This window comes from Plecotus auritus, assembly GCF_963455305.1.
Source record: "Plecotus auritus genome assembly, chromosome: 12".
NCBI classification, from domain to species: Eukaryota; Metazoa; Chordata; class Mammalia; order Chiroptera; family Vespertilionidae; genus Plecotus; species Plecotus auritus.
Window position 1 is genome coordinate 6058860 of NC_137778.1, and position 24154 is coordinate 6083013.

The 24154-nt window shown below is 42.4% G+C and overlaps 1 pseudogene across 1 annotated transcript; it reads left to right on the top strand.

The window, feature by feature from the left end:
- The first annotated feature begins 9965 nt into the window (after positions 1–9965).
- Positions 9966–13332, top strand: LOC308237220 (neurofilament light polypeptide-like; annotated as a pseudogene). The gene is made up of 2 exons: positions 9966–9976; positions 12176–13332. The product of its transcript is annotated as a neurofilament light polypeptide-like (transcript).
- The last annotated feature ends 10822 nt before the right edge of the window (positions 13333–24154 follow it).

Sequence of the window (24154 nt, forward strand, 5' to 3'; positions counted from 1 at the left end):
TTGTTGGTAGGTATTTATTTGTTGTCATTTTGTTGTTCATAATTTTTATCTTTACCTTTTTCTTCTTCTTCCACTTCTTAAAGAACACCCTTCTGCATTTCATATAATCCTGGTTTGGTGGTGATGCACTCCTTTAGCTTTTTCTTGTCTGTGAACCTCTTTATCTGACCTTCAATTCTGAATGATAGCTTGGCTGGGTAGAGTAATCTTGGTTGTAGGTTCTTGCTGTTCATCACTTTGAATATTTCTTGCCACTCCCATCTGGCCTGCATAGTTTCTGTTGAGAAATCAGCTGACAGTCGTATGGATACTCCCTTGTAGGTAACTAACCATTTTTCTCTTGCTGCTTTCAAGATTCTCTCTTTGTCTTTTGCATTTTAATTATGATGTGTCTTGGTGTGGTCCTCTTTGGATTCCTCTTGTTTGGGGTTCTCTGTGCTTTCTGGACTTGTAAGTCTATTTCTTTCACCAGGTAGGAAAAGTTTTCAGTCATTATTTCTTCTAATAGGTTTTCAATATTTTGCTCTCTCTCTTCTTCTGGCACCCCCATAATTCGGATGTTGGTAGCTTAAAGTTGTCCCAGAGGTTCCTTAGACTATCTTCATATTTTTGGATTATTTTTTCTTTTTGTTTTTCTGGTTGGGTGTTTTTTATTTCCTCATATTTCAGATCTTTGGTTTGATTCTTGGAGTCCTTTGATCTACAGTTGAATTTCTGTATATTCTTTATTTCAGTCAGTGTTTGCTTAATTTCTGACTGGTCCTTTTCCATTTTTTTTGGCATTCTCATTAAGGCCCTTGAAGGTCTCACTAAGCTCCTCGGAGGTCTCATCAAGTTTTTCGGCAATTTTTAGAAGATTCTTGAGTAACCTTATAAATGTGGTTTTGAACTCTATGTCCAGAAGTTTGCTTTCCTCCATTTCTTTCATTCGTGACATGTTTCTTTGTCTACCCATTTTGCTGCTTCCCTGTGTTGATGGAGTGGTTTTCTGTGGTAGGTGACCAGTGGTTCAGCCTATCACCTGAGGTGGACACTCTTGGTGCACCCCTTTGTGGGCTGAGTGCAAAGTCTTGGTGTAGTTAAGCCTTGATTGTTGTTGGTACACTGGGAGGAATTGACCTCCAGGCCAGTTGGCTGTGAGGACCCGCTGTGTCTATAATGGAAGAACTGCTGCGCTGGAGACACGCTTAGGGGGCAGGACTTGCTTCAGTGGGGCTTTGGTATTCACTGAGTCTGCCTCTTGAATGTGTCACTTATGGATGTGAGGAGTTGAAATCTGGTGTCGTCTCACACTGACACTAGCTTCTGGATCTCCAATGGGGTGCAGGTCAGCTTCTGTCTGAGGCCACCCAGCAGGAGCTACAGCGAGAACTACAGTTTTCACCTCTTTGCTTGGGGTTTGGAGGTTTTTTAGCTGTCTGACCAGAGCTGCAGTTTGTTAGGTTAAGCTGCGATAGGACAGACCATCTATATGCAAAAGCCGCTGCATGGAGCTTGGGTGGGTTTGTAGATTGTGCGGGGCGGGGTCTCAGGGAGTCACTAGGTTAGGGCGTGGCAAACAGCGATGGCTTCCAGTCGGCCATCTCTGCGTCTCCACGTTTCCAAGTCCCCAGCGCAGTAAATAATGATTGCTGCATGCACCTCTGCAAGAAAGCCACCCTCACTTTCCGACCCGATGGCAGACAGTCCAGCTTCTCCCCATAGGAGTTTGGGTCCCCAGCCTCTCCCCAGAAACTGGAGTTCAGAGTAATCTGGAGCTTGTTTCCCTTTGGGTTGAAAAAAGCAGTGCGCCTAGTCGCCCGCCGGCAGCCCGATTTGCAAGCCTCCGTACCTCAGCTTTTCAGCACTTGTGCAGGTCTCAATGCTCTTTTCTCTTTCCTTCAAGTTGTAGAACTTCCACTCAGCCAGCTTTCCCGTGGTTCTGGGTGATAGACGTTTTGTCTTTTAGTTGTAGTTTTGAAATTGTTGTGAGAGGCAGCAGTTTAGGTATTTACCTATGCTGCCATCTTGGTTCCTCCCCTCTAAAGCCTGAAATTTAGTATTAAATCTATTATTCAAATTTTTTGCCATTGGAAAACTTCATAAATCCACTGAAGTTTTTGTGATTGAAAACCTTCATAAGGCAGGACATGGCAACTATTCTGGCTGGAGATCATCAGAAAACTGACATTTGGGTTAATATAAACAGCCTTATGCAATGGCCACTCCATCTTCTGTTGTACTTTCCTAATAGTGCAGGGAATAAAGAAACAGTAATCTTTAGCCATCCTAGCTAATAAAAGGGTAATATGCAAATTAACGGTCACTTCGTCACAAAGATGGAGGCGCCCAGTCCTCTCAGCCCAGCCGGAGTCCCCCAGTCCTGTTGGGGGGGGGGGGGCGGCCACTGAGAGCAGGCAGCGTGAGTGGCCTGGCAGAATGCTTGCTTCATTGCCCCTGCAACGAGGCAAGCATTCCGCGCCTGGCCACGGAGCAGCTAGGCTCCGCAGACAGCTACTGGTGCACAGATTCGTGCACAGGGCTACTAGTAGAATGAGACCTCAGAGAGAAATTGTTATTATATTTAAAATTTGATTTGGAGAGGAAAAAGCTGGAGTATAAAAACCTCCTAAAAATTAACCATAGGAAGGAGTTGGCTGTGTGGTCAGAGTTGAAAGATTAAATAATTGCTGAGTGAATGAATGAGACTGAGAAAAGGCCTAATTGTGTGATTTTATAGGACAGCGTGGGCACTCACCTTCCTTAAGACATATGATGAAAGAGCAACCTGTTCAAATTGAAAGATGAAATTTTGTACTATACAAAACTTTAGTTGGCAATTGAATGTTTATAGATATAATTATTATAGATCTAATGTTATTTTATAACTTCTGCTAACATTTTATTAAATTGGCATTGTTTATTTTAATATCATTAACGTTGTAAATCAGACTTCTTTGAAGGAAATACAGGAAGGTCATCAGATGATTACCAGGGTTTCAATAATAGCAGATGGAACATTTTCTTACATTTATACAAATTAATTAAAAATATGATTTTAAATCAATCCTAGGTGGTATCCCCTCATCATTTTCTTAGGGATTTTAATTTGTCTAAAGCACATCTTGTAATATGTTTTCAGTGAATTTTTCACTGTTGGCAGGAAGTTTAACAAAGGGGATCTGTGAGTATGACTATGGGACACCCCCAAGGAAACACATAAGAAGGGGAATTTCTTCTTAAAAGAGACCTGGCCACAAAGAATGAGTATTTTTAGAAACAAATGGTGATTAAGAACTAATACAATTTTGTCAAGCTAGAAATAAATAAATTAATGTTAAGTATTTTTCCCTTTGGAATTTGTCTTCTGCATGATTTTAATTTAGAAGGAATTTCACTAATGATTTTGTTTACTGTTGTTGCTTGTTATCAGAAATTTATTTCTGCTTTACCCAGTTCATTGCTGTGACTTGTGAATTTGATTGCTTCAAAATTGAAAAATGGTGTTTGGCTATTTTTACCCATATAATAGAAAAATTTTTTTGTGGAGTAATAAAATTATTTTATTCACTTTTTTGTTTGTTTTATTTTGTAAATGATCCTAAATTTTCTCAAATTAGTACAATTATTTGTAACATTTATGTTTGGCACATGTCATTTTAATCTCTTGACTATTAATTTATTTTAGGTTGGTATATATTCTCTTCAATATCTATCCTTGTCTATAGTCCATAATGGTATTATAAAACCAAGATAGATTTACAGAATAATTTATAGCTTAAAATTTATTTGTGAAGAATAAATGTTGAAAATAAATTATCTAGAATTCACTCTGAAAGCAAGTAGAAAACACCACCACCATAAAATATGTCCAAAAGTGTAGAAGAAAGAAAATCGATATGAAGGCTGTATTATTAAAATAGAAAGTAAGACAAACCATATAATAGAATTATCAAATTATTCACAAACTGTGTTTTGGAAATATTAATAAAATATAAAAGTAAATTCTAGCAGAATTGATGAAACAACATCGGGGTTTTAAAAGTGGGTGTTAATGGATTTAGTAAAGAGTAAAAGATAATAAAAGAAGGTAACCTTTATTTCAAGTGGTTTGAAGTCAAAATGTGATGAACATTTTCATTGAAAATTATAAGTGATTATACTAGTAAGAGCCAAAGGAAAAAAAAAAACAACCCTAAATATGCCCGTTACCATAAAAATGAAACCTAATGGCAAAGTAATAACTAACCTAAAAAGCCCCAAGCACTTATATGAGATGGTTAATTTCAGGATACAAAAAGGACAGAAAATGAAGTCATTTTATGAGGCTAGGATATCACAACAGAAAAATACCACAACCTGACAAAAAACAAACAAACACAAAACTTAAAACAAATGAAATACTCGCAGATAAACCAAACACCCAATAACTGTTATCCAATTTTACTTATGGAAGGAAGTAAATTTAGATGTACATGTAGACTTTTTGCCAGGAGTGTAAGAATAATTGACATTAAAAAATCTATTAATGTAGTTTAGTTTAGCTATAACCAAGGTATAGGAAACATACTTGATAACAAAAGAATTAGAAGATGTAACATTAAAATTAGGGACCAGAACAAGGGTGTCCGCAATTGCCATTACTATTCAAAGTGGTACTTAAGTGGTATTTTCTAGCCTAGTGAGTAAATAAAAATAGAGGGTATAAGGGAAGATAAAATGGTCATTATTTGCATGTGTTGTGTTGTGTGCTGTTGAGTCGCTCTGAATCCTAGAGACCCTCTGAATGAGCGCCGTCCACAATGTTCTGTCCTCAGCACCCTGCTCAGCCCCTGCGGACTCATGTCTATGGCTTCTTTTATGGAGTCAATCTGTCTCATACTTGGCCTTCCTTTTTCCCTACTGCTTTCTCTTTTCTCTGCATCACTGTCTTTCCCAAAGAACCCTGCCCTCTCATGATGTGCCCCAAATACAACAGCTTCAGTTTTGTCATTTTTGCCCCCAGCGATGTTTCAGGTTTCATTTGCTCTTGGGCTGGGATGTTGGCAGTCCAGGGTGCTCAGAGAGGTCTCCTCTGACACCACATTTCCAGTGAATCACTTTTTCCCCCAGGGACTTTCTTCACTACCTAACTTTTGGGTCTGTGCATATTACTGTAAGAGCTAATTCTTGGTAAAAAAGGAAGCACAGGGGGAGACACTGCTGAGCGTGGTCAGCTGGGAAGCAGAGGCCTGTTTGCTTCACCAGGAAGCTACAGCTTCACACTGTCCCCAGAGAGCCACTAGTCCACTCCCCACAGGTCACTGGGGCAAGGGATGGAGCAGAGGGAGGAGCAAACACATGCACAGCACAGTAAGACCTCCATATCACGGACTGTTCAGGCATGGGGTGCCCATCAAAGCCAAAAGACCATCCTATATAATAAAGAGGCAATATGCAAATTGACCCTCACGCCATCACATCACAAGATGGCCACCCCCACATTGTCACAAGATGGCCGGCAGGGAGGGCAGTTGGGGGCAACAGGGCCTGCAGAGGAGGGCAGTTGGGGGTGATCAGGCTGGCAGGGCAGCAGTTAGGTGTCAATCATGCTAGCAGGGGAGTGGTTAGGGGGTGATCAGGCTGGCAGGCAGAGTGGTTAGGGGCAATCAGGCAGCCAGGCAGGTGAATGGTTAGGAGCCAGCAGTCCCAGATTGTGAGATGGATGTCCGACTGCTGGTTTAGGCCTGATCCTGTGGGACTAATAATGTCCAGCAGTCGGACATCCCCCGAGGGGTCCCAGATTGGAGAGGGTTCAGGCTGGGCTGAGGGACACCCCCGCCCCATGCACGAATTTTGTGCTCCGGGCCTCTAGTTATATAATAAACTAGGTTTTTCAATGCACATATTAAAAAATTGACAAATTAGTTTACCCATTTTTACTTATGTATACACCATTGTGTAATTAAAATTAAGTATGTATGAAAAGTTTAATTTCACAGAAAGATGTTCTATATGTATTACTGTAATTTTTCTTTTTCTTTTTGTTGTTGTTAATCCTCACCTGAGTATATTTTTCCATTGATTTTTAGAGAGAATCGAAGGGAGAGGGAGAGACAGAGAGAAACATTGATGTGAGAAAGACACATCGATTAGTTGTCTCCTGCACACACCCTGACTAGGGCCGGGGAACCTGCAACTAAGGTACATGCCCTTGACCAGAATCGAACCGAGGACCCTTCAGCCACAGGCCAATGCTCTATCCACTAAGCCAAACTGGCTAGGACAGTATCACTGTAATTTTAAATTTATACTGAATAGGTCTAGTAAATGCATTTGTTCACCCGTCACCTTGAGTAAAAACATGCACATGGCTGGGGCATGGCTTAGCACATGTCCGAACATCAGCCAGCACGTGTTAAAACTGCTGCAGAAAGTCACACCACGTGACAACAGAGTCAATTACTGCTCCTGATGTGGTGTGATCACATGCTAATAACTTGTGAACCTTGTTTATGGTGCTGACTCTAGTTGTAGATACGTAATATTTACTTATGTTAGCGAAATTACTAGTGTTTTTCCCAACATATGGCCTATTCACTAATATTTGTTAAAAATAACAGTGAATTAACAAAAAATAACCTGTTAATTCAATTATAAGCAAATCTTGGTTAAAAGTACTTTAAAATTAACAGGGTGTTCATTTTCACATGTGATATATGGACTGGAAATTTTATCCATTAAATCTGAAGTCCATTAAATTGAGGTCCAAAAAATCGAGGGTTTACTGTAAAGTTAAAATGTTGTGGGGCAGAGGGGGTGTACTTAACCATAGAAAACTGTCAGTCTAACCTGGGAAAGGGATCATTGGACCCATCAGATGCCTGCAAGTGTTTGGGAAGCTAATTGGTTATTTTAAAAAAGCATCTAGTTCCTCCCAAGCCTGAGAATACATAATTCCAGGTGACCCAAGCTCTCTCTTGCTGGGGACCTGCACTCGCCCCACCCAGTTCTGTGCCCATTCTCTCTGCCTGGGAACATGTGACCATGTGGGCCTAGCAGTAACCTGGCAGCAGACTGTGTGGGATCCCAAAGACTAAGCTTTAATGTGAAGCGGAAACTCTAGGCACTGGTTTTTATTTTGCCCCCCTGAAGACATGGGGGCTTTTTCTATGGCGGGAAGGAGGGAGGTGAGAAACGGGGAAACCAGGCGGGAAACTTCTTTGATTTCGCATCACGAATAAGCCACCTTGCCGCATCACAATCTCCCATGCGTGGGTCCTCGAATTGCTTTTCTCTGGATCCCATGGATGAGCCTCCTTCCCATGCACAGAATATATAGTAATTGGGAATAAGAAGATGATCTCCAATGGCACATCTTTACTCTTGGTGATCTTTCCTAATTCTTCTGTTGCTGCCCTTTTATTGCTCAGCCTTCTCTTGATTTCTTTGCCACAGTCTCCATTTTTTGCATATGATGTAATATGCATATTTTATATAATATGATATAATTGGATCTATTTCCCTATAAAACAGATTAAATAATAGAGATTAATATAAAAAAGAATTCATGCTGTCTCAAAGAGTAAGAGATCCTTCCTTTTACTACTGCATAGTATTCCATGGTATAAATGTACCACAGCTTTTTTATCCACTCATCTACTGATGGGCCCTTGGGCTGTTTCCAGATCTTAGCTATTGTAAAGTGAGAGTATTATGCTAAGCAAAACAAGCCAGTCAGAGAAATACAAGTATCACGTGACCACACCCATATGTGGAATCTAATGAACAAAATAAACTGATGAACAAAATAGATCCAGAGACATAGAAGCTGTCGAATCTCAGAGGGAAGGCGGAGGTGAGGGGGTGGATGGGAAGAAATCAACCAAAGAACTTGTATGCATATATGCATAACCCATGGACACAGACAATAGGGTGGTGAAGGCCTGTGGAGAGGGGCAGGGGCAGGCTAGAAGGGGTCAATGGGAGAAAAAAAGGGACATATGTAATACCTTCAACAATAAACATTTAAAGATTAAAAAAAATTCAGCTATTTAGGTAAAAAATCAGTATATTAAATAAGTATAATAATACTAAATCACTAAATTAGCTATTGGATCCCACTTACCAAAATGATGTCCAGCGAAAACAAAACAAAATAAAAGGGGGAAAAAACTTTATTGGCAGAAAATCAAGAGGAGTTATTTATGACATATGGAGATGGAGAATGAATATGTTACATTTTTGTTGATTTCATTCCTTCTACTTATTATTTTTGGTGTTTTTGTGATTGCATGAAGTATTTCTCCATTTATTTAGATCTTTAATTTCTCTCAGCAATCTTTTTTTGAATATATTTTTATTGATTTCAGAGAGGGAGAGAGAGACAGAAACATCAATGATGAGAGAGAATCACCGATCAGCTGCCTCCCATACACCCCACACTGGGGATCGAGCACGAAACCCAGACGGAGTTGAACCCGGGACCCATCAGTCCGCAGGCTGACGCTCCATCCACCGAGCCAAACCAGCCAGGGCAGCAATCTTTTTAAAAAAAATGTATTTTATTGATTTTTACAGAGAGGAAGGGAGAGGTATAGAGAGTTAGAAACATCGATGAGAAACATTGATCAGCTGCCTCTTGCACACCCCCTACTGGGGATCGAGCCGGCAACCAAGGTACATGCCCTTGACCAGAATTGAACCCAGGACCCTTCAGTCCGCAGGCCGATGCCCTATCCACTGAGCCCAATGGGCTAGAGCTCAGCAATCTTTTTTAGTTTTCACTGTACATGTCTTGTATGACTTTTCATAAAATAATTTTAATTTATTAAAACTAATCAATTAAATGGGGATGAGGTGGTGGGCTAGAAGGGGTCAATGGGGAAAAAAGGAGGCGCATGTAATACTTTCAACAATAAAGATTTATTTTAAAAAATTACTCCTATGTATTTTGTTCTTTTTGAGGCTTTTGTAAATGAAATTGATTTTCTTATTTTAACGTTATTTATTGTTAATACATAAAAAATGTAATGTGTTTGGTATATTTATCTTGCATCCTGTTAGCAATTTATTGTACATTTCAATCCAGAATTTTTCTTGTTAAGTATATGTTATATTTCTTCATCGATAGTCTATCTGAGTCATCATTGTTTTCATACTCTCCTTTAATTCTTAAATGTGAGATGTATTCTTTGACATATTTGATGTTCATTGTTGTCCAGCTTTGACGTTTTCCTGCAATGTTTAACACTTGAGCCACGTCAAAGGCAGTTTACGTGCATTTCTTTCTTCCCCTGTGTGTAGTCACACTTCCCTTTTTCTGTTCATGCCTCCTCTTATGTTGCTGCAAAATGCATGATGATATATTGATTCTGATCTCCCAACAGTCACGTGTGTTGCTCTTTATTTCTTTGTATGCTTGTTTAGTGACTTGCCTGGAATAATTCCGTACAGTGTGACTCCCACACAGCATGTGCCCACAGATACGTTTGCTAGTTGTTGTTTTTTTATTCTTACTTTTCTTTTTAAAAAAATTTTTAGGGAACACTTGTATGTCAGCATAGCTTAGTAAATTGTGTTCAAACACTGAGCCTGTAAGGCTTCTCCTCTTTGCCAGTGGATCTTTGCTTGTGTTGGGTGTGCATTGAAGGTCCAGAAAGTCTTCCCTGAACTTCACTTTCCTCTCCACTTTCTGTGTCTTTTCACAGCATGTGCACAAGCATCATATTCATCCAAGGACCTGCAGAAACCTGGAGCTGGTCATTTCTGGTCTCTTTTGAGCATGCATGCAGCCTTGCACCTGTGTGCGTCCTTCCACACGGTCAGGGAGATGTGGAATATTCTGAGGGTTCACTAGGGCCATCTGATTCACAGGATCTCCCTCTAAATGTTGTCGCTAGTCTGCAGGTATGTTGCTTCCCCCATCCAGTGTGACACCCTCAGGCCAGCAGGGAAGGTAGGCTTTCCATGTGCTTGCTTTTGAGTTTGCTATTGTTTCTGGCGCTATGGCCCCTGAGTTTGTGTTTTGCCCCTTTTCCTTTCTAAATCAAGTTGGCCACCTCCAGCAGAACAACTTCTGACTCCATGGCTCTAGCTGCCCTGCTTCACTGCACTCAGAGTACTGGCTGGGGAGGAGATGGCAGCATCCCTGGTTAGAACACAGCTGTGCTTATGCCAGGGTTAGTAGTTTTTTCTAGAAGAAACACTTCTTAATTTGTTTCATGCCTTCGATCCATTTCCAGAAACTTCATATGGTTGTCTTTGAAAAAAATAATAATTGTTTAGCCCAGCTGGTGTGGCTCAGCGGTTGAGCATCGACCCAGGAACCAAGAGGGCAGTGACAGATTCTTGCTAAGGGCACATGCCTGGGTTGCAAGCTCAATCCCCAGTGGGGGGCGTGCAGGAGGCAGTCAATTGATGATGTTTCTCTCATCAATGTTTCTATCTCTCTATCCCTCTCTCTTCCTCTCTCTCTACAAATCAATAAAAATATTTAAAAAATTGTCCAGTGTCATCACTGATTTGGGAGAGCGGATTAGGTAGCCTCCTCACTTCAATGTTCTGGAAGTTCCCCATACGAGAGAAATTAGGGGGTCAAATTTGCTGCAGCACCTTTTGTCTGCATGGTATTCCGGTGCGTGGTGAACATTCCACTTACAGAAGGCCATAGTGTCATGCACAGAACTACAAAACCTCAACAAAAGCTTAAAAGGGCCTTGGAGGCCTATTAGGTGGTGGTGTAGCAAGGTGAAGTACTCGAGCTTGCTCGAGCGCACATCTGTGCAACATGGTAGGAGGTGGGGAAGAAAGATCTCATGTTACCCAGAAGTTCTCAAAGAGGCTGTTATTCTGAAAATGCTGGGTGGCACCAGCACATAGGAACCTGGTGTTTGGATGAATAATAAGTTCTGACACATCCATTACTGAGTTTGAGATGGGCAGATGCTGCACACATGAGTAAACTATGTCATTATCAGATAATCAGCCTCCAAATATATTACTAGACATAGACATGATATAATTTTTATAAGAGTATAATATGGAACCCACTGCATAGTTATATCCCAAAGTACCTTTTGTCCATTTTTTAAAATATCCCATATAATAAAAGCCTAGAGACCGAACAGCAGAACAACCAGGACGAACGGCTGACCAATCACTATGACGTGGACTGACCACCAGGGGGCAGACGCTCAATGCTAAAGTTGCCCCCTGATGGTCAGTGCACTACCATAGGGGGAGTGCCACTTGGCTGACCAGGATGAGTGGCTGTACCCACAGTGAACCCTGGGCCAACGGGCAGGAACCCGGGCTGTGATTGTTGCCTCTTCGCCCCAGGCTCCTCCTTGCCCCAGGCTCCTCCTCCTCACTCCCTGCCATCTCCTCCAGATGTCCACAGGCTGCACAGTGCCACCACCACCAGGTTCGCAGAGCTGACCCTGGAGGCTGGGAGGCGGGTTCGTGGCCACTGCACGACTGAGGCCTACTCCGCCGCTTCTCAGTGCTATTGTTCCTGGGCCTGGCCCTGACCGGGTTCCCTGAAGAGGCAAGTGCTACGGCTCCATGTAAGATGCTGGACCAGGGAGCAGCCACTCAGAGAGCGGGTCCACAGCCACTCGGCTGACCAGGATGAGCGGCGCTCCCAAGACAGGCCTATCCTTGCAGGCCATGCCCCCACCAGTGCATGAATCTCGTGTACTGGGCCTCTAATATATCTACACTAATAAAAGAGAAAGATGCTAATTGACCGTACCTCCCCTACGCCCACAGCCAATCAGGAGTGATATGCAAATTAACACAACAAAGATGGTGGGTAAATTTGCATATGCAGGTGGGGCAGGCAGCGCCAGTCACCACCCTCGGGGTCCAGGCCTCAATCGGGGACCTGGGCAGGAGGCACGAGCAGCGCCTGATGCTGCCCGTGGGGTCCAGGCTGTAATCTGGGACCGGGCAGGCGGAGCAGGCAGTGCCAGTGCCTCCCGTGGGGTCCAGGCTGAGATAGGGACTGGGCAGGCTGGGCGGGCAGCACCAGACGCCGCCTGCCCAGGGTCCGGGCCCTGATCAGGGACCCGGGCAGGCAGGGGTGGCCAAAGTCTTCAGGATGACTCTCTGACTCCTGGCTGGCCCAGGACACAGGTGGAACAGGCCTGGGTTGAACATTTTAATGAAAATGGAATGCCTGTGCTCTGCCCTACCGCACCCCATTCCTGGCAAGGAGAGGGCAGTGGGCAGGTAGGAGGCACCGGGGCTCAGAAGGGACTGGGAGCAACCTGCAGGCGAGCTACCAGGAAGAGGTGCTGAACCATGAGGATGCCGAGGGCTGGCTGATGGAGGCACACAAAGGTGCAGAGGAGGTGGCTCTTGCAGGTGCTGAGCTCGAAAAGCACATGGACAGCCTGATGGACGAAATCGTCTTTCTGAAGAAGGTGCACGAAGAGGAGATCGCCAAGCTGCAGGCGCAGATCTAGTACGCTCAGATCTTCGTGGAGATGGACGTGTTCTCCAAGTCCGACTTCTCCGCCATGCTCAAGCACATCCGGGCCCAGTATGAGAAGCTGGCTGCCAAGAACATGCAGAATGCTGAAGAATGGTTCAAGAGCTGCTTCAACTTGCTGACCGAGAGCGCTGCTAAAACACCTACACTGTGTGCGTGCTGCCAAGGACGAGGTGTTCGAGAGCTACTGCCTGCTCAAGGCCAAGACCCTGGAGATCGAAGCAAGCCGGGGCATGAATGAAGCACCAGGAAAGCAGCTGCAAGAGCTGGAGGATAAGCAGACTGCCAACGTTAGTGCTATGCAGGACACAATCAACAAACTAGAAAATGAGTTGAGAACTACAAAGAGTGAAATGGCATGATATTTAAAAGAATACCAGGACCTCCTCAATGTGAAGATGGCTTTGGACATTGACATTGCAGCTTACAGGAAACTCTTGGAAGGTGAGGAGACCTGGCTCAGTTTCACCAGCGTGGGAAGCATAGCCAGCTGCTACTCCCAGAGTTCTCAGGTCTTTGGTCGATCTGCCTATGGGACCAGCTCCTACTTGATGTCCGCTCGCTCCTTCTCTTCTGAATACACCAGCCACGTCCAGGAGGATCAGATCGAGGTGGAGGAGACCACTGAGGCTGCAAAAGTTGAGGAAGCTAAGGATGAACCCCCTTCTGAAGGAGAAGCTGAAGAGGAGGAGAAGGAGAAGGAAGTGGCTGAGGAAGAGGAAAGAGAGAAAGAGGAAGAAGGTGCCAAGGAAGAATTTGAGGATGCAAAGGAGGAAGAAGGAGGAGGTGAAGGTGAAGGAGAAGATGCCCAAGAAGCTGAGGACGAGAAGAAAGATGAAGGTGCTGGGGAGGAGCAAGCAACCAAGAAGAAAGATTGAGCCCCCCTTTCCTTAATTATTTCAGGAATAATCCTCCTGAAACCAGGTCAACCCCATCACAACCAAGCAGTTGACTTCCTGATACTATATGAATTAAGAAGTCAATATATATAACATTCTGAGGTGACTCAGGTTGGACATTAATTGTTGTGCTATGACTTTTCTCCTTATGCAGAGTATCTGTTTGCTTGCAGAGTGGCTTCCTGGCTTGCTGCCAGCCTGTGCATGGTCCACACTTATGAGTTCAGAATCTATGACAATGTGAATAATTCAGATGTTTACAATAAAAACACATGAATACATGAATTCACTAATGTTAATGTTAAACTTCCTGGAAAAAATAGTCCTTTGAATCTTTGGTGGTTAGAAATTAAAGACCTCAAATCATGTGCAATAAACAGTAAATAAAGTTACACTGAATAAAAAAAAAAAATACATTAGGGGCCAGGAAATTGTTCAAAGAACTGGGGAACCATTCCCAAATCAGGAAGGGAAGTCACATGGTGTATATTATTGCTATGAATACAGTATTTCCTACTACTTACAACATATACAATGTAATGTATTAGATGCCTTCCTATCGCATGAAGTACGTATTCTCATAGAGCAATGCTGGTAGATATGTTATAGTTATGGCAGTATGATATATCCTATCTATATTAATAAAAGGGTAATATGCTAATTAGACCATGAGACCTTCCAGACGTCCTTCCAGACAAAGCCATGGTGGCGTGGCTGAGGCAGAGGTGGTTAGGGGTGATCAGGCCAGGAGGGGAGGGCATTTGGGGGTGATCAGGCTGGTGGGGGGGGCATGGCTGTTGGGGCAAGCAGGCTGGCAGAGGGGACCAGTTGGGTGTGAGCAGGCTGGCAGGTGGGTGCAGTTGGGGGCAAGCAGGCCAGTATGCAGAGTGGGTAGGGTCAATCAAGCAGGCAGGCAGGTGAGCGGTTAGGAGCCAGCAGTCCCAGATTGCAAGGGGGTTGTACAAATGCCGGTTTAAGCCTGAACCCACAGGAGTCCCAGATTGGACAGGATGCAGGTCGGGCTGAGGAACACCCCCCCCCCCACCCTGTGCACAAATTTCATGCAATATATATATATATATATATATATATATATATATATATATATATATATATATATTTATATAATTAGCATATTACCCTTTTATTAATATAGATAGGATATGACATACTGCCATAACTATAACATATCTACCAGTATTATTCAGTGTATATCCTATATAATAAAAGGCTAATATGCAAATTGTTCCCTCAACCAGGAGTTCGACCAGCAGGCAGGCCGGCCAACTGCCCATGTACCTTCCCCCTGGTCAGGCTGGCCGGACCCCACCCATGCATGAATTCATGTACCGGGCTCTAATATATATACATTGAGTGGCCATATTATTATGCATTCAGAGCTCATAATAATCTGGCTACTCAGTGTGTGTATGTGTGTGTGTGTGTGTATGTGGCCTGGTGCACAAAATTAGTGCACGTTAAAAGGGGATTAATTAGAGGAAATAATTTAATATTGCTATTTGCCCTTCCTCTATAATAGAAGTGTCAGATATGAAAGAAAATTAGTAAAATGTATATGAAAATCTTCCTCCTGTTAGAGTCTGGGGCGCACCATGGGACCCAGAGTCAAGTCCCTGCCCACCGACATGCGCCTCAAAATCGCGTGAGACCCAGACTTGGCCGGCCCCCTGCCCTCATTGGGCTAGATCCAGACCTGGCCAGTCCCACCCTTGTCAAGCCCCGCCGGGAAAGGGACGTAGCCTCAGGTCCCCTGGTCTAGTGCCAGGTTGTGGGGGATGCGGCCTGAGGTCCCCCAACACAGACCAAGGCAGGGGGCCTGCCTTGAGGTCCCCCATCAAGCCCCGCTGGGTGGGGGGCATGGCCTGAGATCCCTCGTCAAGCCCTGCCAGGCAGGGGGCGCAGGTTCAGGTCCCCTGTCAAGCCCCGCTGGGCGGGGGGTGTGGCCTGAGTTCCCCTGACCCAGCACTAGGGGTGCACCTTTGGGTCCCCCGTCAAGCCCCGCTGGGTTGGGAGCGTGGCCTGAGGTCCTCTGTCAAGCCCCGCCAGGCAAGGGGGTGCAACCTCAAGTCCCCTGGCCCAGTGCTGGGGCAGGGGGTATGGCCTGAGGTCCCCTGACCCAGCACTAGGGGTGCACCTTTGGGTCCCCCGTCAAGCACCGCTGGGTGGGGAGAGTGGCCTAAAGTCCCCTGTCAAGCCCCACCTGGTGAGGGGCGCGGACTGAGGTCACCTGGCCTGGTGCCGGGGCAGGGGGAGCAGATCATCCCTGCCACCTGCCCCAGACTATCACTACCCTGTTGTTTGTGTCCATGGGTTATGCATATATGCGTGCAAGTTCTTTGGTTGATCTCTTGCCACCCACCCACCCTCCCTGGTCTTCCCTCTGAGATTCTGCAGTTTGTTCTATGCTTCCATATCTCTGGATCTATTTGGTTCATCAGTTTATTTTGTTACTTAGATTCCACGTGTGAGTGAGATCATGTGATACTTATCTTTCTCTGACTGGCTTATTTTGCTTAGCATGATGCTCTCCAGGTCCCTCCATGATGTCTCAAAGGGGAAGAGATCCTTCTTTTTTACTGCTGCATAATATTCCATGGTATACATGTACCACAGCTTTTTTATCCACTCATCTACTGATGGGCACTTGGGATGTTTCCAGATCTTAGCTATTGTAAAAAGTACTGCTGTGAACATAGGGGTGCATACTTGCTTTCTGATTGGTGTTTCCAGTTTCCTAGGTTATAATCCTAGAGGTGGGACCACTGGGTCAAATGGCAGTTCCTTATTTAATTTTTTGAGGAAACTCCACACTGTTTTCCATAGTGGCTGCACCAGTCTGCATTCCCACCAGCAGTGCAGGAGGGTTCCCTTTTCCCACATCCTCGGGAGCACTTGTCATTTGTTGATGGTAGCCATTCTAGCAGGTGTGAGGTGATAGTTCACTGTAGTTTTAATTTGCATCTCTCTGATGATCAGTGACTTTGAGCATTTTTTTCATGTCTCATCTGTATGTCCACTTTGGAGAAGTGTCTATTTAGGTCATTTGCCCATTTTTTAATTGGACTGTTTATCTTCCTTTTGTTAAGTTGTATGAGTTCCTTATATATTTTGGATATTAACCCTTTATCCGATGTATCATTGTCAAATATGCTCTTCCATGCAGTGGGCTCCCGTTTCATTTTGTTGATGGTTTCTTGTGCTGTGCAGAAGCTTTTTATTTTGATGTAGTCCCATTGGTTTGTTTTCTCCTTAGTTTTTCTTGCCCTAGGAGATGTATCTGCAAACATATTGCTACAAGAGATTTTGCTGCTTATGGTTTCTTCTAGCATTTTTGTGGTTTCACGACTTAGTCTTTTTCAAGTCTTTTATCCATGTTGAGTTTATTGCTGTGTATGGTGTAAGTTGGTGGCCTAGTTTCATTTTTTGTATGTATTTGTCCAATTTTTCTAACATCATTTATTGCAGAGACTATCTTGAGTCCATTATATGCTCTTACCCCTTTGTCAAATATTCATTGAGTGTAATGGCTTGGGTGGATTTGGGAGGGTCTCTGTTCTGTTCCATTGATCTATATGCCTGTTCTTGTGCCAGTACCAGCCTGTTTTGATTACAGTGACTTTATAGTATAACTTGATATCTGGTATTGTGATCCTTCCAACTTTGTTCTTCTTTCTCGAGAATGACCCCTTTTAGCCCATGTACCACATTGTTTTATCCATTCATAAATCCAATGACACAAGTAATTTTTATGTCTTGGCTACTGTGAATAATGCAGCAATGAACATAGGGGTACATATATCTTTATGAATAAGTGTTTTCAAAATTTTAGAGTAGATAGCCAAAAAGGGATTGCTGGGCCCTGTGGGAGCTCTATTCTTTTTTAATTAAAAAAATTAAATTTATTGTGTGCCTACCACCCAAAGTCAAATCCTCTTTTGTCACCATATATTTGACCCCCTTTACACTTTACTAAACTCTCACCCCCTTTCCTCTGGTAACAGCCATACTGTTATCTGTGTCTGTGATTTTTTGTTTGTTTTTCTTGTTTGTTCATTTGTTACTTTCAGTTTTATATCCCACACATGAAGGAAATCATGATGTTAGCTGAGGTTTAGTGGTAATTACCTTATTATGTTGAAGTAATTTTCTTCTATAACTAATTAATTGGGTTTTCATATATATGTGTGTGTGTGTAAATATATATATATATATATATATATATATATATATATATATATATATATATTGATTTCGGAGAGGAAGGAAGGAGAGAGAGATAGAAACATCAGTGATGACAGAGAATCATAGATCGTCTGCCTCCTGCATGCCCCACACCAGGGATGGAGCCCGCAAACCAGGCATGTGCCCTTGACCGGAATCGAACCTGGGACCCTTCAGTCCGCAGGCCAGTTCTCTATCCACTGCGCAAAACCAGTCAGGGATAATTGGGCGTTTTAATTATTAATGAATGTTGTATGTTATCAAGTGTTTTTCTGCATTTATTGATATGATCATATAATTTTAATCCTTTATTTTGTTAGTGTGGTGTATAACATTGAGTGATTTGCTTATGTTTAACTATCCTTGTGCTTCTGAAATGAACTCCATTTGATCATGATGTATTATCTTTTTAATGTATTGTATTTGATTTGATAGTATTTTGCTTACGAATTTTGCAGCTATATTCATCAGAGATATTGGTCAATAGTTTTTGTTTCTTTGTTTTTGTGGGAGAGTTATCCTTGCAAAGTTTTGGTATCAGAGTAATATTGGCATCATAAAATGTGTTTGGAAGTATTACATTTTCTCTAATTTTTTGGGAAATATTGAGCAAGATAGGTGTTAAATCTTCTTTGAGAGAGAAACCAAGATGGCGGCATAGGTAAACACCTAAACTGCTGCCTCGCACAACAATTTCAAAACTACAACTAAAAGACAGAACGGACACCATCCAGAACCGCAGGAAAGCTGACTGAGTGAAAATTCTACAACTAGAAGGATAGAGAAAAGCTCACAGAGAATTGGAGGTACGGCAAAGGGTCTTTGTGCGCGCAGAGAGGAAGGGCGGCTGAGAGCCTGGCTGACTTTCTCTGGCGGAAGGGGGAAGGGAGCCCCCGACCGCACTGAACCCCAGTTCTGACTGCACTGAACCCCAGTTCCGGGCAAGCCCCTGGGGACCCACGCTCTTGTGGGGGGAGTCTGGACTCTCAGGCGGAGACTCGGGAGCCGGGGAAGGCGGAGGACTGAAAGTCCGCTCGCGCCAGTGCGCACAAAGGCTGCGGAGGTTGCCACAGGCTTTCCCTAGCAGAAGGGAGTCAGAGGCTCCTGATGGCACTGAACCCCAGTTCTGACTGAAGTGAGCCCCAGTTCTGACTGCAGTGAACCCCAGTTCCAGGCAAGCCCCTGGAGACCCACGCTCGTGTGGGGGGAGTCTGGACTCTCAGGCGGAGATTCGGAAGCCGGGGAAGGCGGAGGACTGAAAGTCCGCTCGCGCCAGTGCGCACAAAGGCTGCAGAGGTTGCCACAGGCTTTCCCTAGCGGAAGGGAGTCAGAGGCTCCTGACGGCACTGAACCCCAGTTCTGACTGAAGTGAGCCCCAGTTCTGACTGCAGTGAACCCCAGTTCCAGGCGAGCCCCTGGGGACCCACGCTCTTGTGGGGGGAGTCTGGACTCTCGGGCGGAGAATTGGGAGCCGGGAAGGCAGAGGACTGAAGGCACACACGTGCGCTCAAGGGCAAGGCTGATGGGAAGCCAAGACTGAGCCTCCACCCCATCCAAGCTGAGCACAGAGGCTATTGCAATTTGGCAAGTCTAATCCTATAAGGCTGTCTCCAGCACCGAACTTCTCCCAGCATAGACACAGCTGATCCTTACAGCCAACTGGCCTGGAGGTCAATTCTTCCCAGTGATACCAACAACAATAAAGACTTAATTACAACAAGGCTGTACACACAGTCCACAAAGGGGTGTACCAAGAGTGTCCACCTCAGGTTAACTGGGGAGGCAGACCCACTGGGCCAAATTGGAAACCTAGCACACAAATCTACCAACTCAGGGAAGCAGTGAAAATGCAGCGTCTAAGAATCAGATCACAAACGAAAGAAATGGAGAAAAACAAACGACTGGATATAGAATTCAAAACCACGGTTATAAGGCTTTTTAAGAATATCCTAGAAAAGGCCGATAAATATAACGAGACCCTCGAAGAGATGAAAAAGGACCAACTAGAAATTAAACATACACTGACTGAAATAAAAAATATTATACAGAGACCCAAAAACAGACAAGAGGAACACAAAAATCAAGTCAAAGAATTGAAATACAAAGAAGCAAAAAACACTCAACCGAAAAAGCAAAAAGCAAAAAAAAAAATCCAAAAAGTTGAAGATAATGTAAGAAGACTCTGGGACAACTTCAAGCGTACCAACATCAGAATTATGGGGGTGCCAGAAGAAGAGAGAGAGCAAGATACTGAAAACCTATTTGAAGAAATAATGACCGAAAACTTCCCCCACCTGGTGAAAGAAATAGACTTACAAGTCCAGGAAGCCCACAGAACCCCAAACAAAAGGAATCCAAAGAGGACCACACCAAGACACATCATAATTAAAATGCCAAGAGCAAAAGACAAAGAGAGAATATTAAAAGCAGCAAGAGAAAAGCAGTTGATTACCTACAAGGGAGCACCCATACGACTGTCAGCTGACTTCTCAACAGAAACTATGCAGGCCAGACGGGAGTGGCAAGAAATTTTCAATGTGATGAATAGCAAGAACCTACAACCAAGATTACTCTACCCAGCAAAGCTATCATTCAGAATTGAAGGGCAGATAAAGAGCTTCACAGATAAGAAAAAGCTGAAGGAGTTCATCACCACCAAACCAGTATTATATGAAATGCTGAAAGGTATTCTTAAAGAAGAGGAAGAAGAAAAAAGTAAAGAGAAAAATTATGAACAACAAATACATATCTATCAACAAGTGAACCTAAAAACCAAGTGAATTAAAAACCTGAGGAACAGAATAATCTGGTGAATATAATAGAATCAGGGGCATAGAAAGGGAGTGGACTGATAATTCTCAGGGGGAAAGGGTATGGGGGGTTCATGAAGAGACTGGACAAAAATCATACACCTATGGATGAGGACAGTGGGGGGGAGGTAAGGGCAGAAGGTGGGGTGGGAACTGGGTGGAGGGTAGCTATGGGGGGAAAAAGGAGAAATAATTGTAATAATCTGAATAAAGATTTATTTAAAAAAAATCTTCTTTGAATATTTGGTAGAATTCATTAGTAAAGCCATCTGGTGCTGAACTTTTACTTTTTGAGAATTTTTGATGGTTCTTTTAATTTCCCCACTCTTGATCTGTCTATGTAGATTTTGCAGTTCTTTGTGATTCAGTCTAGGGAAGATATATATTTATGGGAACTTACCCATTTCTTCTAGGTGGTATATAGTCCTTTGTAGAATTTTTTGTATGACCCTTTTTATTTCTGTAGTGTCTGTGATAACTTTTCCTTCACTTCTGATTTTGAATATTTCAATGTTCTCTGCTTTCCTTAGTGAGTCTAGCCAGAGGTTTGTCAGTTTCATTATTTCTTTCAAAGAACCAGATATTTGTTGATTTAAATTGGTGTTATCTTTTTGTTCTCTATTTTATTTATTTATTTTTTTCTGCTGACTTTGGGCTACATTTGTGATTCTTTTTCTAATTTTTAAAGATATAATGCTAGGTTTTTAATTTGAGATTTTGATTTTGTGTCTTTTTTTAAAAGATAGGCTTGTAGTGACATAAACATTTCACATTACTACTTCTACTTCATCCTAAAAGTTTTGATATGTTGTATTTTCTCTATATAATTTTTGATCTCTCCTCTTATTTCTTTCTTGACCCATTCATTTCTAGTAGCATTTTGTTTAATGTCCATATATTTCTGTTTTTTTCTGCCTTTTTATAGCTGATTTCCAATGTGAAAACATTGTAGTCAGAGAAAAATGCTTGATATAATTTCAATCTTCTTAAATTTGTTCAGACTAGTTTCTACTCTGATATGTGGTGTATCCTTCATAATAATGTTTCATGTGCACTAGAGAAGAATATATATTCTCATGCTCTGGGGTGAAAGGCTCAGTATATGTGAATTATGTTCATTTGGTCTAGTGTTTCATTTAAGGCGATTTTCTTCCTGATTTTCTGATCTATCATAGCTGTCAATGGGATATTGAAGTCCTCTATGTTAATTGGGATTTTGTTGTTGTTTGTTTGTTTGTTTTTAGTGCTGTTAGTAGTTGCTTTATATATTGGTCCTCGTTGATTGAGTGCATAGATATTGAGAAGTGTTGTGTCTTCTTAATATATTGTTCTCTTTATCATTATAAAATGTCTATCTTTGTCTTTTGTTACCTTTTTATCTTGAAATTTTTTGTCAGATATAGGTAATGCTATACCTTCTTTCCTATGGATATCATTTGCTTGGAGAATTAATTTTTGCCCTTTCAGTTAGAATCTATATTTGTTTTTCATCTGAGATGTGTCTCCTGAAGGCAGCATATGTTTAGGTTGGTTTTGTTTTTTATCAAATCTCTGCCTTTTTATTGGTGAGCTTAGTCCAATTACATTTAGTTCTGTGTGTTTTTGTGTGTGTGTCTGGTTACCACTAGGTTTACGTAAAAGAAAATTTCATATGGACAGTATTCTTTTTTCTTCTGAATGCATCTAATCACCATCCCGTTTCATAAATTCATCCTTTTACTTCTCTTTTTTTTATGTTTTTGTTGTTGTCACAGATTATCCCTACTTATGTTGTGTGTTCATTTCTGAATTTTAGTAGCTTTTGTCTTCTTCCTTTTTTAAAATGCTATTACCTGCTTTTGCCTTCGTGTGATATTTAAGTGTACGGTACAGTACCCTATTCTAAAAAAGGGTTGTAATATCATGCTTCTGTCTGCCTGTGGGTAATCTCCATGTAGTTCTGTGACCTTTTGTTCTTTGTTTCAGTTATATTCCCCCCCTTGGACATTTCTTGTAATGGAGATCTTCTGTGGCAAATTGCCTCAGCTGCTGTATGTCTAGAAAATTTTTTTTTTAAATATATTTTATTGATTTCTTACAGAGAGGAAGGGAGAGGGATAGAGAGTTAGAAACATCGATGAGAGAGAAACATCGATCAGCTGCTTCCTGCACACCCCGCACAGGGGATGTGCCCGCAACCAAGGTACATGCCCTTGACTGGACTCGAACCTGGGACCATTGAGTCCGCAGGCCGATGCTCTATCCACTGAGCCAAACCGGTCAGGGCTGTCTAGAAAATTTTTTATTTCTCCTTCATATCTAAAGGATAACTTTGCTGGGTATATTATTCTTGGCTAGTAATTTCTCTCTTTAAGTAGTTTGAATATTTTATTCCCAGCTCTCCTCCCTTGTAGACTTTCTTCTGAGACATCTGATGATAATCTAATGAGACTTCCTTTATAGGTTACTGTCTTCTTTTCTCGGCTAGCTTGGTAATTCTTTCATTGTTATTACTTTTTGACTGTTTTAATATAATGTGCCTTAAGTAGGCATTTTTGAATGGAGGTAATTAGGTGTTCTATTTGCTCCTGGGAATTAAGGATTTAGTTTTTTCCATAGGTTTGGAAATTTCTCGCCAACTATATTCTTTGGAGTAGGCTCTCTGTTGCCTTTCCCCTGTCTTCTTTTTTCTGATATGCCCATTATTCTTATATTGCTCTTTCTGATGGAGTCAGATAGTTCTTATAGAGTTCTTTCATTTAAAAAAAATTTTCCAGTATCTCTCTTCTCTGCCCTGCATCATTTCTAGATTTCTGTATTAATAGCACTAATTCTTTCCTTCATGTTGTCAACTCCATTTCTTAAGATTGCTGGTTTATTCTTTATCTATTTTACTGAGTTTTTCATCTCCAGAATATCTATGTGGTTCTTTTTTACAAGTTTTAATCTTGTTGGTAAAGTAGTAGTTTTGTTCATTGATTTTATTTCTGGGTTCATTAAATTGCCCATCTGTGTTTTCTTGTATCTTGTTGAGTTTTTTGTAACGGCAATATTGAATTTTTTTTCAGTTAAATCACATGTTTTTATGTCTTTAAGTTCATTTTCTCGAGATTTAAAATTTTTTCTTTCTGAGCTGCCTCATTACCTTGGTTATTCATGGTGTTTGATGAATTTCTCTTCTGTCTAGGTTTCGATGTATGCATGGCACTACCCTAGTAGATTGATTCAAGAAAAGTCTTTCTAATGATTTCTAGTAGGTGACACTGAATCACAGTTTTTTTTTAGTTCTCTTGAACTGCTCTGGCTTTTTAGATCTCTGCGAGTTAGTGGAAAATGTCCTGTGATTTCTGGGAAGTTGGACATCTTTTCTGTGTCTAGATCACTTCAATCTCAGGGGACAAACTCTGCAAGGGAATGCGGTGGACATTAGGTTTCCCAATCTGTAAAATCCCTGTGTGGTCTCCTGAAGCTAGACACGGCTGGCAGTTAAGCCACAGTGGGTGGGTGTGGGGTTAGCTGGGAGAAGCAGGCTGCTACCTTTGTTGCTTTATATCCAGTAATGGTGACTGGCAGACCTCAGTGGCCTCCCCTTTGTATCTCCACTGAGCCTGGAATTAGTTGCAGAGTGCAGCTCTTGCTCAGGGAAAAATGTTTCTGTAGTATTAGCTATCAGGTTTGCAGATAATGCACTCTGCAATCCCACACTCACTGCCACAGCTTCTTCTGGGCCCTGCTGCTAGCTCTGGGAGGGTGAGAGAAGGCAGGCTCTG